Genomic DNA, 12,095 nt, shown 5'->3' on the forward strand with positions numbered 1-12,095 from the left:
GGTAATACTCTGAGAGAGTGAGCGGTTTTAAAACATGAGGGACCTCTTAGTGCACCTGCTGATGAATAGAAGGGTCTCACCGAATTCAAGGGATTTGTGTCACATCACCCCTGACTAAGGATCATACTCCTCATCGCTTTGGTCAGCACCCACAACACAGGAACGTGAAGAGGTATAAAGTATTGGCCCTCCATTTTTATCTTTCCTTAGCAAAACTGGGCTAACTGTACAGCCAAATCTGGAACGTGCCTGAGATATAAATATCAGATTGATGGCACAGAGTGGATTTGACCACTCCCTCAGCACTTCCCCAGAAAAGATTTTTAACTGTATAAATAGCTTTTCCACCCAGGTAACAAGGAGTTTGTTCCTGCGGTGAATCAGACAACCCATGCTTCCTTTCCAAGATACAGTTTTGCATCAATGTACAAAAATAACAAATTACTAAGGGTTTAAAAATGTTAGTGTTGCCAGCAAACAGATCAAAGCTGACAGAAGAAAGGCAGCCACAGAGGGGTGAAGGGAAAAGAAGGAACAAAGGGGGGAAAAAGCACATGTATATTTAACTGAGTCAGCAGGGGCTGGAGGAGGGGGAAGAAAGGTTAGAAACCCTGGATTTAGAGGAATAAAAGAGCTGAGAAAGAAGTCATGATCTCATTCCATAACAGGGGTCTGAAAATGAAGGTTGAGGGATTATAGGACATCAGAAGTAGATATGCAAATATGTAGATGCAAACAGGAAAGATGGAAAGAACAGAAGGAAACTTTCCTAATGAGGTATGCAAATTTTTAGTTTTAAAACAGAGAAAGATTTCCAAAGAGAGGAAAGAGTTACAGCACAGCTGGAGCAATGGTCACCACAAAAGGAAAAAATGTGATTGCCTAATTAAGATTCTGACTGTGGAAGAAGCCAGCGTGTCTGTACAGATCAGAATTAATTAATCCTCTACTCCCATTAAATCCTGTGATTGCTGCTGAAAATCCTATGGATGTATCCTGCTCTGCTGCCAGCTAGGCCAGCTCTGCCCTTACTCTTCAGCCATGCTTGTGGAAATACACTAGGAATGCAGGTAACCCAGAGTATTAGCAGGCATCGCTAGGACTTTGTCCAAACTGCTTAGACCACTTAGTTACAGGCCCTCCTCCACAACCCTCAGCAGAAACCATTCTGGAGGTCAAAACTCAATACACAGTGATTCTTTCACGATGCAGAACAGGATATATCAAGAGGTGCAAATTTTCAGGTATTTAACAATATTTTTACATCAAAGTGTCATGCCAGATTTCTTAGCTCACATAACCTGATCTTCCAGCCATTGCTAACACAGTTTCCCACCGCATCAGTAGAATCGATTCCTTTGGTTTGTTTCTTAATTGCACAGTTCCATCACCTATCAGATCTTTATTTGAAACAATAAACAGTACAGATTATCCCATAATTTGGCTCTTCTTCATGACTGATAAAACAGACGTCATTAGCTCCTAGAGCATCAACAACAGAAGAGACATTATTACAATACCACCACCTTCTTGATTAAAAGACTGAGAATATGGGTGAAAAATAAGTTTGTGCATATTTAGTGTGCCCCAAAATAGTATGTATTTCTCAAAATACTTCTGCCATGTACCTTTTTTGCTTTGCTGCATGCCTTGAACACAATGGTTGAAGAATGATAAATCTAACAGGTAGATATCTAATTATCATTGCTACTAGCAGTGTTCTCATTTGAAAGGCTTCATTGAGCATCTTTCGGAATTATGTAGCCTGGTATCCTGAGAAAATAAGGTTTATATAATCACAGCGTCTTGATGCGCATGTATTCACCTCTCTGCCTCACCCTAATAAAGTTTGAGCCTGTTTCCTTATTTCATCCATCATTAACAGAGGGGCTGGACAGCCAATTCCTGCTTTGACATGGAAATGTTGTAACATAAGTTCAAACTTTCTGACTTAGCTGTGCTTACCTTATGAAATTCAACAAGGCCAAGTGCAAGGTCCTGCAACTAGGTTGGGGCAATCCCAAGCACAGTTACAGGCTGGGCAGAGAATGGATTGAGAGTAGCCCTGAAGAAAAGGACTTGGGGGTGTTGGTGGACAAGAAGCTCAACATGAGCAGGCAACGTGCGCTCAGCAGCCCAGGGCTACATTAAAAGAAGTGTGACTAGCAAGCTGAGGGAAGTGATTCTGCCTCTTTACTGTGCTCTTGTGAAACTTCACCTGGAGTACTGCATTCAGTTCTGGAATCCTCAGCACAGGAAGGACACGGATCTGTTCAAGTGAGTCCAGAGGAGTCCAGATGATCAGAGGGCTGGAACATCTCCCATACAAGGACAGGCTGAGAGAGTTGGTCTTGTTTAGCCTAGAGAAGAGAAGGCTCCAGGAAGACCTTAGAGCAGCCTTCCAATACTTACAGGGGGCCTACAGGAAAGCTGGCAAAAGGCTCTTTTTCAGGGAGTGTGGTGATAGGACAAGGGGTAATGGTTTTATGTTGAAAGAGGGTAGATTCCGATCAGATATTAGGAAGAAATTTTTTACTGTGAGGGTGGTGAGGCACTAGAATGGCTTGCCCAGAGAAGTCATGGATACCCCAACCCTAGTGGCGTTCAAGGCTAGGTTGGATGGGACTTCGAGCAACCAGTCGCACACATTCCTGCCTATGGCAAGGGGGGTTGGAACTGGATGATCTTTAAGGTCCCTTCCAACCCAAGCCATTCTGTGATTGTAAGAGGTGAGGCTGCTGAAAAGTCCACACTATTAGCATGTTGGGCATTATATGCATTGTCTGATCTACCCCATTCTTATGACAAGCTTTAAGGGAGGAAAGAAAGGCAGTCTAATGACCTGCTCTAAACCACATACACTCACTCCACACCCACAGGGGGCTTTCCTGACAGAAAAAAAAATGCAGTGGATGCTCATATTTCCGGTCACACATCTTTCTTTCGGGTCTGTGAGAAGTGTGAAAGATACACTATGACAGCACCAGTCACCAGACGGCTGTCCTGAGAAGGGAGGATTCTCAGCCGCTAACATCCACACAGTAACCATTTATCTAGCACCTGCCAGCTACCCTCCAAGTGTGAGTCTAGCTGTGTGTTTGACTGTCATAAAGAAGGAAGTTATCATTCTCGCAGCCTCCATGCCTTAAAAAAAGTCAAGACGAGGCACAGATACTTCAGAAGAACTAATGGGCTGTCAAGATCTGTGATCCCACCTGGGTCAAAAAACTCTGCCAAATGCAATCATGAAGAGATTTTAATTCAGTTAAACAAAGCAAAATAAATCAAACCTCCAAAACCTTCAGGAAAAGCCTCAGAAACTGCAATATCCTGTCCTTGGCCATTTCAGAATGGAATTCCTATTTTTTTTTAAATCAACTGTTACTTTATTTGGTGTTATTATCTTGGTGTAAAATTAACTTGCAAAAAGAAAGGCTCATCACCCTCTCACCTCCCCAAGACCATAAAGAAAGGTCTATGACTAGCTACATTTCCAGAATCATGAGGTTAAATTAGCTCTTCCATGAACTCTTTTCCCATGCATAAGTGTGAAAAGGAAGCCCAATTTCAAATATTTTCACCAAAGGCATTAATCTGACTTTTCTCCTGCCCTGGTTTGGCAGATCCCTTATGAAGAGCTATTGCTGTAGTGACTAGGTAAGGGGGAGACAAATATTACTATGATGAGAGGAAAAGAGATCAGAAGGGAGGAGGAGAGGAAGTGTGTTATCATGTCCATTTTCTTTCCATGCTGTTCACACTCATCCTTTCACTACAGGTCGTATAGTAGCATTCTCCTCCTGTTGCAGAATGGTAAGCTCTACTCAGAAGAAATAACAGCACTTGCAAGCCCCAGACTGCAAGGGAAAGCTGCACATTGCCTATTTCACCACACCCTATGCAAGCAAAGAAGTACCTTTTGTGTTTAACACAAAATGCAGAAGGACCTCTCAAAAAATGAGTTACAAATATGAAGAAATGCATAAAAAACTGCACGGTAATGTAAAAATCTCCTACTCATACAGTTACTAGATGCTTCCAGCAAACTGGAAGATTTATGATACTGGAGGCATGAGACAAGCCCACCTAAAACAGCACTGTGCCTCAGAGTTAATGGTCTGATCCAAAGCTCACTGGAATTTTTCCACTCACTCACTTGCACTCCCTCTCTCTCTCGCTCTTGCAGGCTTTGGATCAACTGCTGGCAAAAATCTAATCCCCAGTATAGCCAAGACAGCCTTCAGCATCATACAAGCCTTCCCCAAACAGTCATTCACAGCTGTTTCCAAGTGCAGTCTCCCACGTGCAAGCACAAAATTTATTCAGCACTGGAAGGGTGGAAGAGGGAATATTCATTTCTAAGGAGGGAAGGAGAGACTGTCACAATTTCAAGCTTAGTCAGCTGAGGCTTAGGAACCTAGAGAAATACAACCAGCCTCCAGCAGATGAATTCTAACAAAATTTCCACAAATGTGTACATTATTCATGAAGATAAAAGCCTCTGGAGAAACAAACCTGGAGCTGATGTAAAACAGCTATTTTAATCAATAAACCTGTAGAAGAAACAATCTGCACCAGCCCTATTTAAAATGAGCCATTTACTATTTAAAGGGCAAATAACAATCTGGGTACAGCAATTCTGCTTGATTTTATGACCATCCTCCTTCCTCCTCACTTAAGCCGTGTATTTCTGCAGACTTTCTAATTCAGTCTGACAATAGCTGTCAGTGATGAGGGGAGGGGAAGAGCTTTCAGATTAAACCCATTCCTCTCATTTTGTGTGTACATCTCTTTAAAATCAGAAGTGGCATTCCTTTTGGGATTTATTCACATATTCCCTGATTATAATTGAAGAAAACTTTTAGCACATTAAGTATTTTTAAAATAAAGGTCCAGAAACTCCCGAAGCCTCAGTTACAGACAGTGTCTCATACTTTACTGGTAGAAATGCAGAACTGCTTACTTTTCTGGTCCCTCAGCATCTCCTACTTGGAGGCAACCAATATGACTTCAAGACAATGCTTATCACAGGCATCAACATTTTCTGTCATGGCACCTGATGAAAAATTAAATCCTAAGAATTACTGAAAGCTTCCCCACACTTCCACTTTGACCTTATATAGGCCCAATTCATAGTGACCTTGATAGGCTGAAGAAGTTGGCTAGCAGCAACCCAGCAAGTCCAACAAAACCAAATGAAAAGTCCTGCACCTCAGGAGGAATAAACCCATGCAACAAGAAAGGCTGGGGACCTAACAGCTGGAAAACAGCTTTACAGAAATGGATGCAGTGTGCTAGTGGAGTACAAGGTGATCATTGGCAGAGTTCCATGCAACAGCAAAGGCCAATGGCATACTTGGGTCAGGGAAAATCTTATTGCTATATTCAGCTACCTAATGGGAAGGTACAAATAAGACAGAAGCAAAGTCTGCTTGAAGAATGAAAAGGAGGAGAAGCAACAATCACAAGGAGGTGGAACAGGCACTGAGCTCATCTCTCTGGCAACCAATGACAGGATCTGAGGGAACAGCAGGAACATGTGCCAGGGGAGGTTTAGGTTGGATAATAGGAAAAGGTTCCTCCCCCAGAAGGTGATGGAGCACTGGAACAGGCTCCCGAAGAAGGCAGTAATGATGACAAGCCTGACAATATTCAAGAAGCATTTGGACAATGCCCTCAGACACACGGTGTAAATGCTGGTGTTGTTCTACGCAGGGACAGGAGTTGGACTTGATGATCCTTGTGGATTCCTTCCAGCTCAGGACATTCCATGATTCTACAATAAGTTGGAATGTGAGAAATTCAAGCTGGATATTAGGAAAAACTTTTTCATCACGTCATGACCAAACATGGGAACAGATTCTACACAGAGGTTATTGAATCTCCAGCTTTGCAGATACTCAAAACTCTGGACAAGGCTCTGAACAACTTCATCCAACTGGACCTATTTGGAATCAAGGTTTGGATTAGATGAGCTTCAGGGTCATTACCAAACTGATTTTTTTCTGCCATTCTGTGAGTCTCTCTACAAAGCTTTTTGCTTTTACTATTCCAGCTTTCCTGTCATTCTTTCCTCTCAAACATTTCTCATGGACAATGGCCATACTATATCACATGTGGGAAAATGCTGACCAGCAATGCTCCCTCAATCGAAAAAATTCCATTCAAGTTATTTATTATTTTACAGAAATCCATTTGGACATGTCCTGTTAATCTGTAACAACAATCTGGAGAGCCTAATTTCTTTTAATTCTGCTAAAGGCAAAAATCTGTACTTTTCCTAGCACCTCTGTAACTTTCTTCTGCATCCCTGTTCACTACCTGCATGTAAACCATTGTCTCAGGCTTTTCAGAAGCAGTCCAACATACCAGAATGTAGCTTAGGGCTTTTTAGGAAAGCAAGGGCAGCTCAGATGCATTTCCCTGCTGTCCTTCAGGCATGTTGGTGCCCATTCTGTTATTCCATATCTTTTCGCATTATTATCTAACTTTTTCTCTCTTACCATTTCTGCCTATTGTAGAATGGTTTGAATGGAGACTTGGAACGCCATAATGCAGTTATACCTGAAGTTGTGCTGACACCCAGAGGAGCTGCCTGGGAATTGCTGTTTAACAAGGGAACGAAGGATTTTATGGCAAAATCCAATGTAAACTCAAACAAGCTGAACCTTTATTTAAAAAGAGAAGAAGGAGAACAAAAAGAAGAGCGAAAGATGTTCTAACATGTTCATCTTCAACAAAAAAGTTAGTTCTACCTTGGAATCAAAGTCAAAACATGGCCTAAGAAAGCTGTCTTGTTATTTCCTTGAAAAAAGAAGGCATTTCCAAATGACCAGCAGGATTACTGTGGGTTAATCATGGATTGTTTGACCGACTTCTTAATACTTGGCCTCTCTTTCTTTTATCACCGCATGACATCAAAATATCTCATTTTGAAGGAGGCCTAATTCAAGCTTCTTTGAAATGCTGTCCTTCTATTTCCAGATCTGAAATAAATCTTCAAAATCCTCACTGACCTATCTGTCAATTGTTTGATGAATTTGGGGGGGCAAAGGACAAAGGAAAGACAGCAGCTGATGTGGCTCTAACCCTAAAAGAAATAAAGTGAGATCTAACAACACCATGTAGTACTTTGGCAAAACAACAGACTGCTTGTCAAAGGACTGGATGCTGTTTGAAACAGCTCTTTATCACAAAGGCCTGGGACAGGCACCAAGGGGGCTGGGTGTACACACTGCCTTAACATCCTACATGAAGAGCAAAAATAGATGTTAGGCACAGTCAGGTAATAAATCACCCGATCTCTTTCCTCCACAACAGATCTGTGTATTTTCACTTTTTGCAGAAAAGAATAACCTAGAGATAATTTTGCTATGACTTTAACTTCTTATGTAACTGAGAGAAAGGAATTATTTTGGTAAACACGAAGCTATGATAGCCACCCTGGAAGCACATCAGGTATACTCTGATTCAAAAGTCACATGCCCACTTGGCCCTCAGGCTAGATGGAGATGAAGCACATCAGCTGCCTGGTATCTTGAGATGCCGCTCAAAACATTTTAGGCCAGTTTGGGTTTCTAACCAATCTAGAAGCTACCTTAAGTGGTATGTTTGTTATCAAGAAGCAAAACAGTGACTCCTGATAAATAGCCTTTAGTCATTTTGGGAAAAGAGAGACAGAAAGACAGGAATCCCTCAGAAACAGATTCTTGCAACTGTGTTCATAAATATGTGTGGCTAGATTTTCGCAAATGCTAAGCACTAAGCAACCCTCACTTGCTTGGCCATCCTTATGAAAAAAAAAAATCACCTCAGTTAACATGCATAACACACAAGCACTAGGCAGAGCAGAATTGCTGAGTCCTTTACACTGCTGCTATAGAGTAATTAATGGAGAATAAAACTTGTAATGGGAATTTCAGATACGGCTTTGTGCTGTACTTTTCGATGCCTGGCAGAGAAACAAGAACGTAGGATCAGAGTCACATTGGCTCCAAGCCACCTCTGGCTCTCTCATTTCAGCTCTTGGCCTAATTTAGCCAGGTCCATCTGTCCCTGCATGCCCATGGGCTTCAGGACTGCCAGGAACCTCAGCAAGGCTATGTGTTAGGGCCTTACTCCACATGTATTTTCCTCCCACGCACACACCTCTGTGCCAGAACCACTAAACGCTCTCTCAATCTCAGCTACTGAGACAAAGCAGTGGGGTTTAGTGCTCCTTTCCCCGTGCAGACTAGCAACAGGCAAGCCAGGTACAACTTTTCTCCCTCCACATTTGAATGCTTTTAAGCTTTCAAGCTCCTCTTGTCTGAGAAATCCTTTGGTAGGCATTTGAGGACAGCCAGCACCTCCTACACCCAGACATATAAGTGCACAGCTGCTAGGACAGGCACCCTAGATATGGAAGGGCAAGGGCAGCTCCCTGCAGGCAGCCATGCCAAGACACATAGCCTGGAGAATGTGTTCCCTGTCCTTCAGCAGCTCCCAGAAAAAACAGAGAAGCTCTCCCCTAGCCAAGCATGCTAAAACCAGCTCAGGTTCACAGGTACCTTCTCTTTCAAACAACATTTTCTGGAAGAAATAAACCTCTTTCAAGCACCTGCACCAAGAAAAAACAGTTCACCAATTTACTTTTCAAGCAGTCCCAGTGAAAAAACTCACTCTTCAGTCAAGGAGTCAAGTGAAAGCTCATGTCAGAATATTGCTTCCATCCTCATCTAAGTTCACTCTGAACTTTGTGGGTCTAAAATGCTAAACTGCAAACATTAAAAGGTGATCTGTTTTCACATGACTATGCTTTGTCTCTAGCTTTTTGTTGCATGGTATTTTGACACTTCCCAGTTTCCAGCCACACATGAAATACAAACATGCAGATATCTGTAGAACTAGAGAAAAGTTTCAATGTTTTGGAATTTACCACTGTCAACTCAGTCAAAGTAGTACTTCCATCTGATAAGTCTAGAGCAGTTATTTTACTGAACGATATGTCTGTGTGCAGGGATGAGATCAGGAAGGCCAAGGCACAGATGGAGCTGAAGCTGGCAAGGGAAGTGAAGACTAACAAGAAGGGTTTCTACAGGTATGCCGTTCATAAGAGGAAGGTTAAAGAGAATGTACCCTCACTAATGGCTAAAAACGGTGACCTCGTATCAGCAGACAAGGAGAAGGCTGAGGTACTTAACAATTTTTTTGCCTCAGTCTTCACTGACAACTGCTCTCCTCACCCCTTCTGCATCATGGGACAACAAGGTGGTGACCAGGGGGGTAAACCACCTCCCACTGTAGAGGAGGATCAAGTTTGTGACCACCAGAGGAAACTGAACATATAAATCTATGGGACCTGATGAGATACATCCCAGAGTCCTAAGGGAATTGGCCGATGTGGTTGCCACGCCCCTCTCCATGATATATGAAAAGTCATGGCACTCAGGAGAAGTCCCTGGTAAACGGAAGAAGGGTAACATTGTGCCCAGTTTTTAAAAAGGCAGAAAAGATGACTCTGGGAACTACCGACCTGTCAGCCTCACCTCTGTGCCTGGGAAGATCATGGAACACATCCTCCTAGAAGCTATGCTAAAGCACACGGAGGACATGGAGGTGATTAACGGCAGCCAGCATGGCTTCACCGTGGGCAAATCCTGTATGACCAACTTAGTGGCTTTCTATGATGGGGTAACCACAGCAGTGGACACTGGACAACCAAAGAATGTGATCTATCTGGACTTCTGTAAAGCCTTTGATATGGTCCCCCTACAACATCCCTCTCTCTAAATTTGAGAGATACGGATTTGATGGGTGGACTGTTCAGTGGATAAGAAACAGGTTGGATTGTTGTATTCAGAAAGAAGTGGTCAACGGCACGAAAGCCAGGGCTCCGTGCTGGCACAGAGATGTGTGATGTTTAATATCTTCATCAACGATATAGACAGCAAGACTGAGTGCACCCTCAGTAAGTTTGCAGATGACACCAAGCCAAGTGGTGCAGTTGCCACACCAGAAGGACAGGATGTCACCCAGAGGGATCTGGACAGGCTGGTGAAGTGGGCCTGTGAGAACCTCATGAGGTTCAACAAGGCCAAGTGCAAGGTCCTACACCTGGGTCGGGGCAATTCCCGATTTCAATACAGGATGGGGGATGATGTGATTGAGAGCAGCCCTGTGGAGAAGGACTTGGGGGTGCTGGTCAATGAGAAGCTCAACATGAGCCGGCAATGCACGCTTACAGCCCAGAAGGCCAGCCGCGTCCTGGGCTGCATCAAAAGAAGCATGGCCAGCAAGTCAAGGGAAATTATTCTGCCCATCTACTCCGCTCTTGTGAGACCTCATCTGGAGTATTGTGTCCAGTTCTGAAATCCTCAACATTAGAAAGATATAGAACTGTTGGAACAGGTCCAGAGGAGGGCTACAGAGATGACCAGAGTGATGGAGCACCTCTCATATGAGGACAGGCTGAGAGAGTTGGAGTTATTCAGCCTGGAGAAGAGAAGGCTCCGAGATCTTATAGCAACCTTCCAGTACCTGAAAAGGGCCTACAAGAAAGCTGGGGAGGGACTGTTTACAAAAGCTTGTACTGATAGGACTAGGGGCAATGTGTATAAATTGGAGAGGGGCAGATTTAGACTAGACATAAGGAAGAATTTCTTCACCATGAGAGGAGTGAGGCACTGGCACAGGTTGCCCAGGGAAGCTGTAGCTGCCCCATCCCTGGAGGTGTTCAAGGCCGGGTTGGATGGGGCCTTGGGCAGCCTGGTCTGGTGGGACGTTTCCCTGTCCATGGCAGGGGTGATAGAACTAGATGATCTTTAAGGTTCCTTCCAACCCAAACTAATCTATGATTCTATGATTTTATTCTGTCTGCAAGCCTGTTAAACCAGAATTTAGGGATATGAAAAAATGCTGTCTGAATGTGTATTATGAGATGTCCTAGTGTGAAGGCCTGGACACACTATGTACTCCAATGTCTATTACATATATGCAGGACCATGTTTCCTATCCATGTCCTGAAGCTTATTAGTTTTGGCTTTAATATGACAGCTTGATACTAAGTGAGAGCACACTAAGAACCAGTCTCCTCTCTGAGCAGATGGCAGCTCCTTATGGCAGGGACAGAGCACATGGATACAGGTTTCCTATTCCTGTGCAATGCTCAGAAAACTAGGTCCAGGATGGGTGGGGTTTTGGTCTTATTTCAACTCTTACAAATAAGTAACAAGTACATATAAATACAGATATACATATTACCTAAAACTACAAGCTTCATTTTTTTTCCATTTTTTATTGGACTGGAAACCTGCCATCCTACAGAATATTCACTCTATATTTATAACTGTGCTTAAGGCAAGCCCGGAAGAGTAAAAGCTACCAATCATGCTGTTTCACACTGATAAACCCAGCTAGCTCCTCTTCCAGTGCCTTTAACATCACTGGCGGCCATGAGTCTGCTATTTCCACTCCATAAAGACTAAGAGAGGAATATTCACATTCTACCATGGCTATCATCAGCTCCACTCTTTCCTCTGCTCTTCTCTTGCCAGGTGCAGTTATCACATGCCTGTCGCTTGCAGGAAAGCAGTTGGCCCTAAAGATTAAATTATCAAATGTCATTTTCTTTTATCCAGTCAAATGGAAAACAAGGGCACAAGAAGCGACTGTACTGATATGCTCTTCTGCCCTCTTTGCTGTAGATCTGCTTTGCTATTCGGCACAGATTCTGCTTCTCAATCCAGAGGCTAAAGTAAGCATGCAGGATGAAAGCAAAGAGCAAAAAAGGAAAAAGAAAGAGTTGTAACAAGAAAACAGAAAAAAGAAAGAACTTCATTATTTCTGCCTTGGCTACCAGCCAGAGAGTGAAAGGAAGATTTATAGCTGTTACGGCAAACAATATAAAAAAACAAAAACAAAAACAAGGCACTCAGCTCTCTGTACTCTGTCAAAATCAATTTCATTCTTAAAGCATGCTCCAACAAAAAACTTATATTTCACTTGGGAAACACTTTCTCATCCCCTTATCTACTGGAATTGTTTAGAAAGCATTTTCATGCTAGGGGGTAGTCAGGTCCCTCTGTCAAGTGCACGCGTATTCTGTTGCTTAAAAT

General features: G+C 43.0%; 1 protein-coding gene across 1 annotated transcript in view; it reads right to left on the reverse strand.

Moving 5' to 3' along the window:
- The window catches only part of DGKI (diacylglycerol kinase iota), a 211,797-nt gene that overhangs the window by 30,572 nt on the left and 169,130 nt on the right, over nt 1-12,095 (reverse strand). The window lies entirely within an intron of this gene.

The sequence above is a fragment of the Phaenicophaeus curvirostris genome, chromosome 1 (genome assembly GCF_032191515.1).
Source record: "Phaenicophaeus curvirostris isolate KB17595 chromosome 1, BPBGC_Pcur_1.0, whole genome shotgun sequence".
Taxonomy (NCBI): Eukaryota; Metazoa; Chordata; class Aves; order Cuculiformes; family Cuculidae; genus Phaenicophaeus; species Phaenicophaeus curvirostris.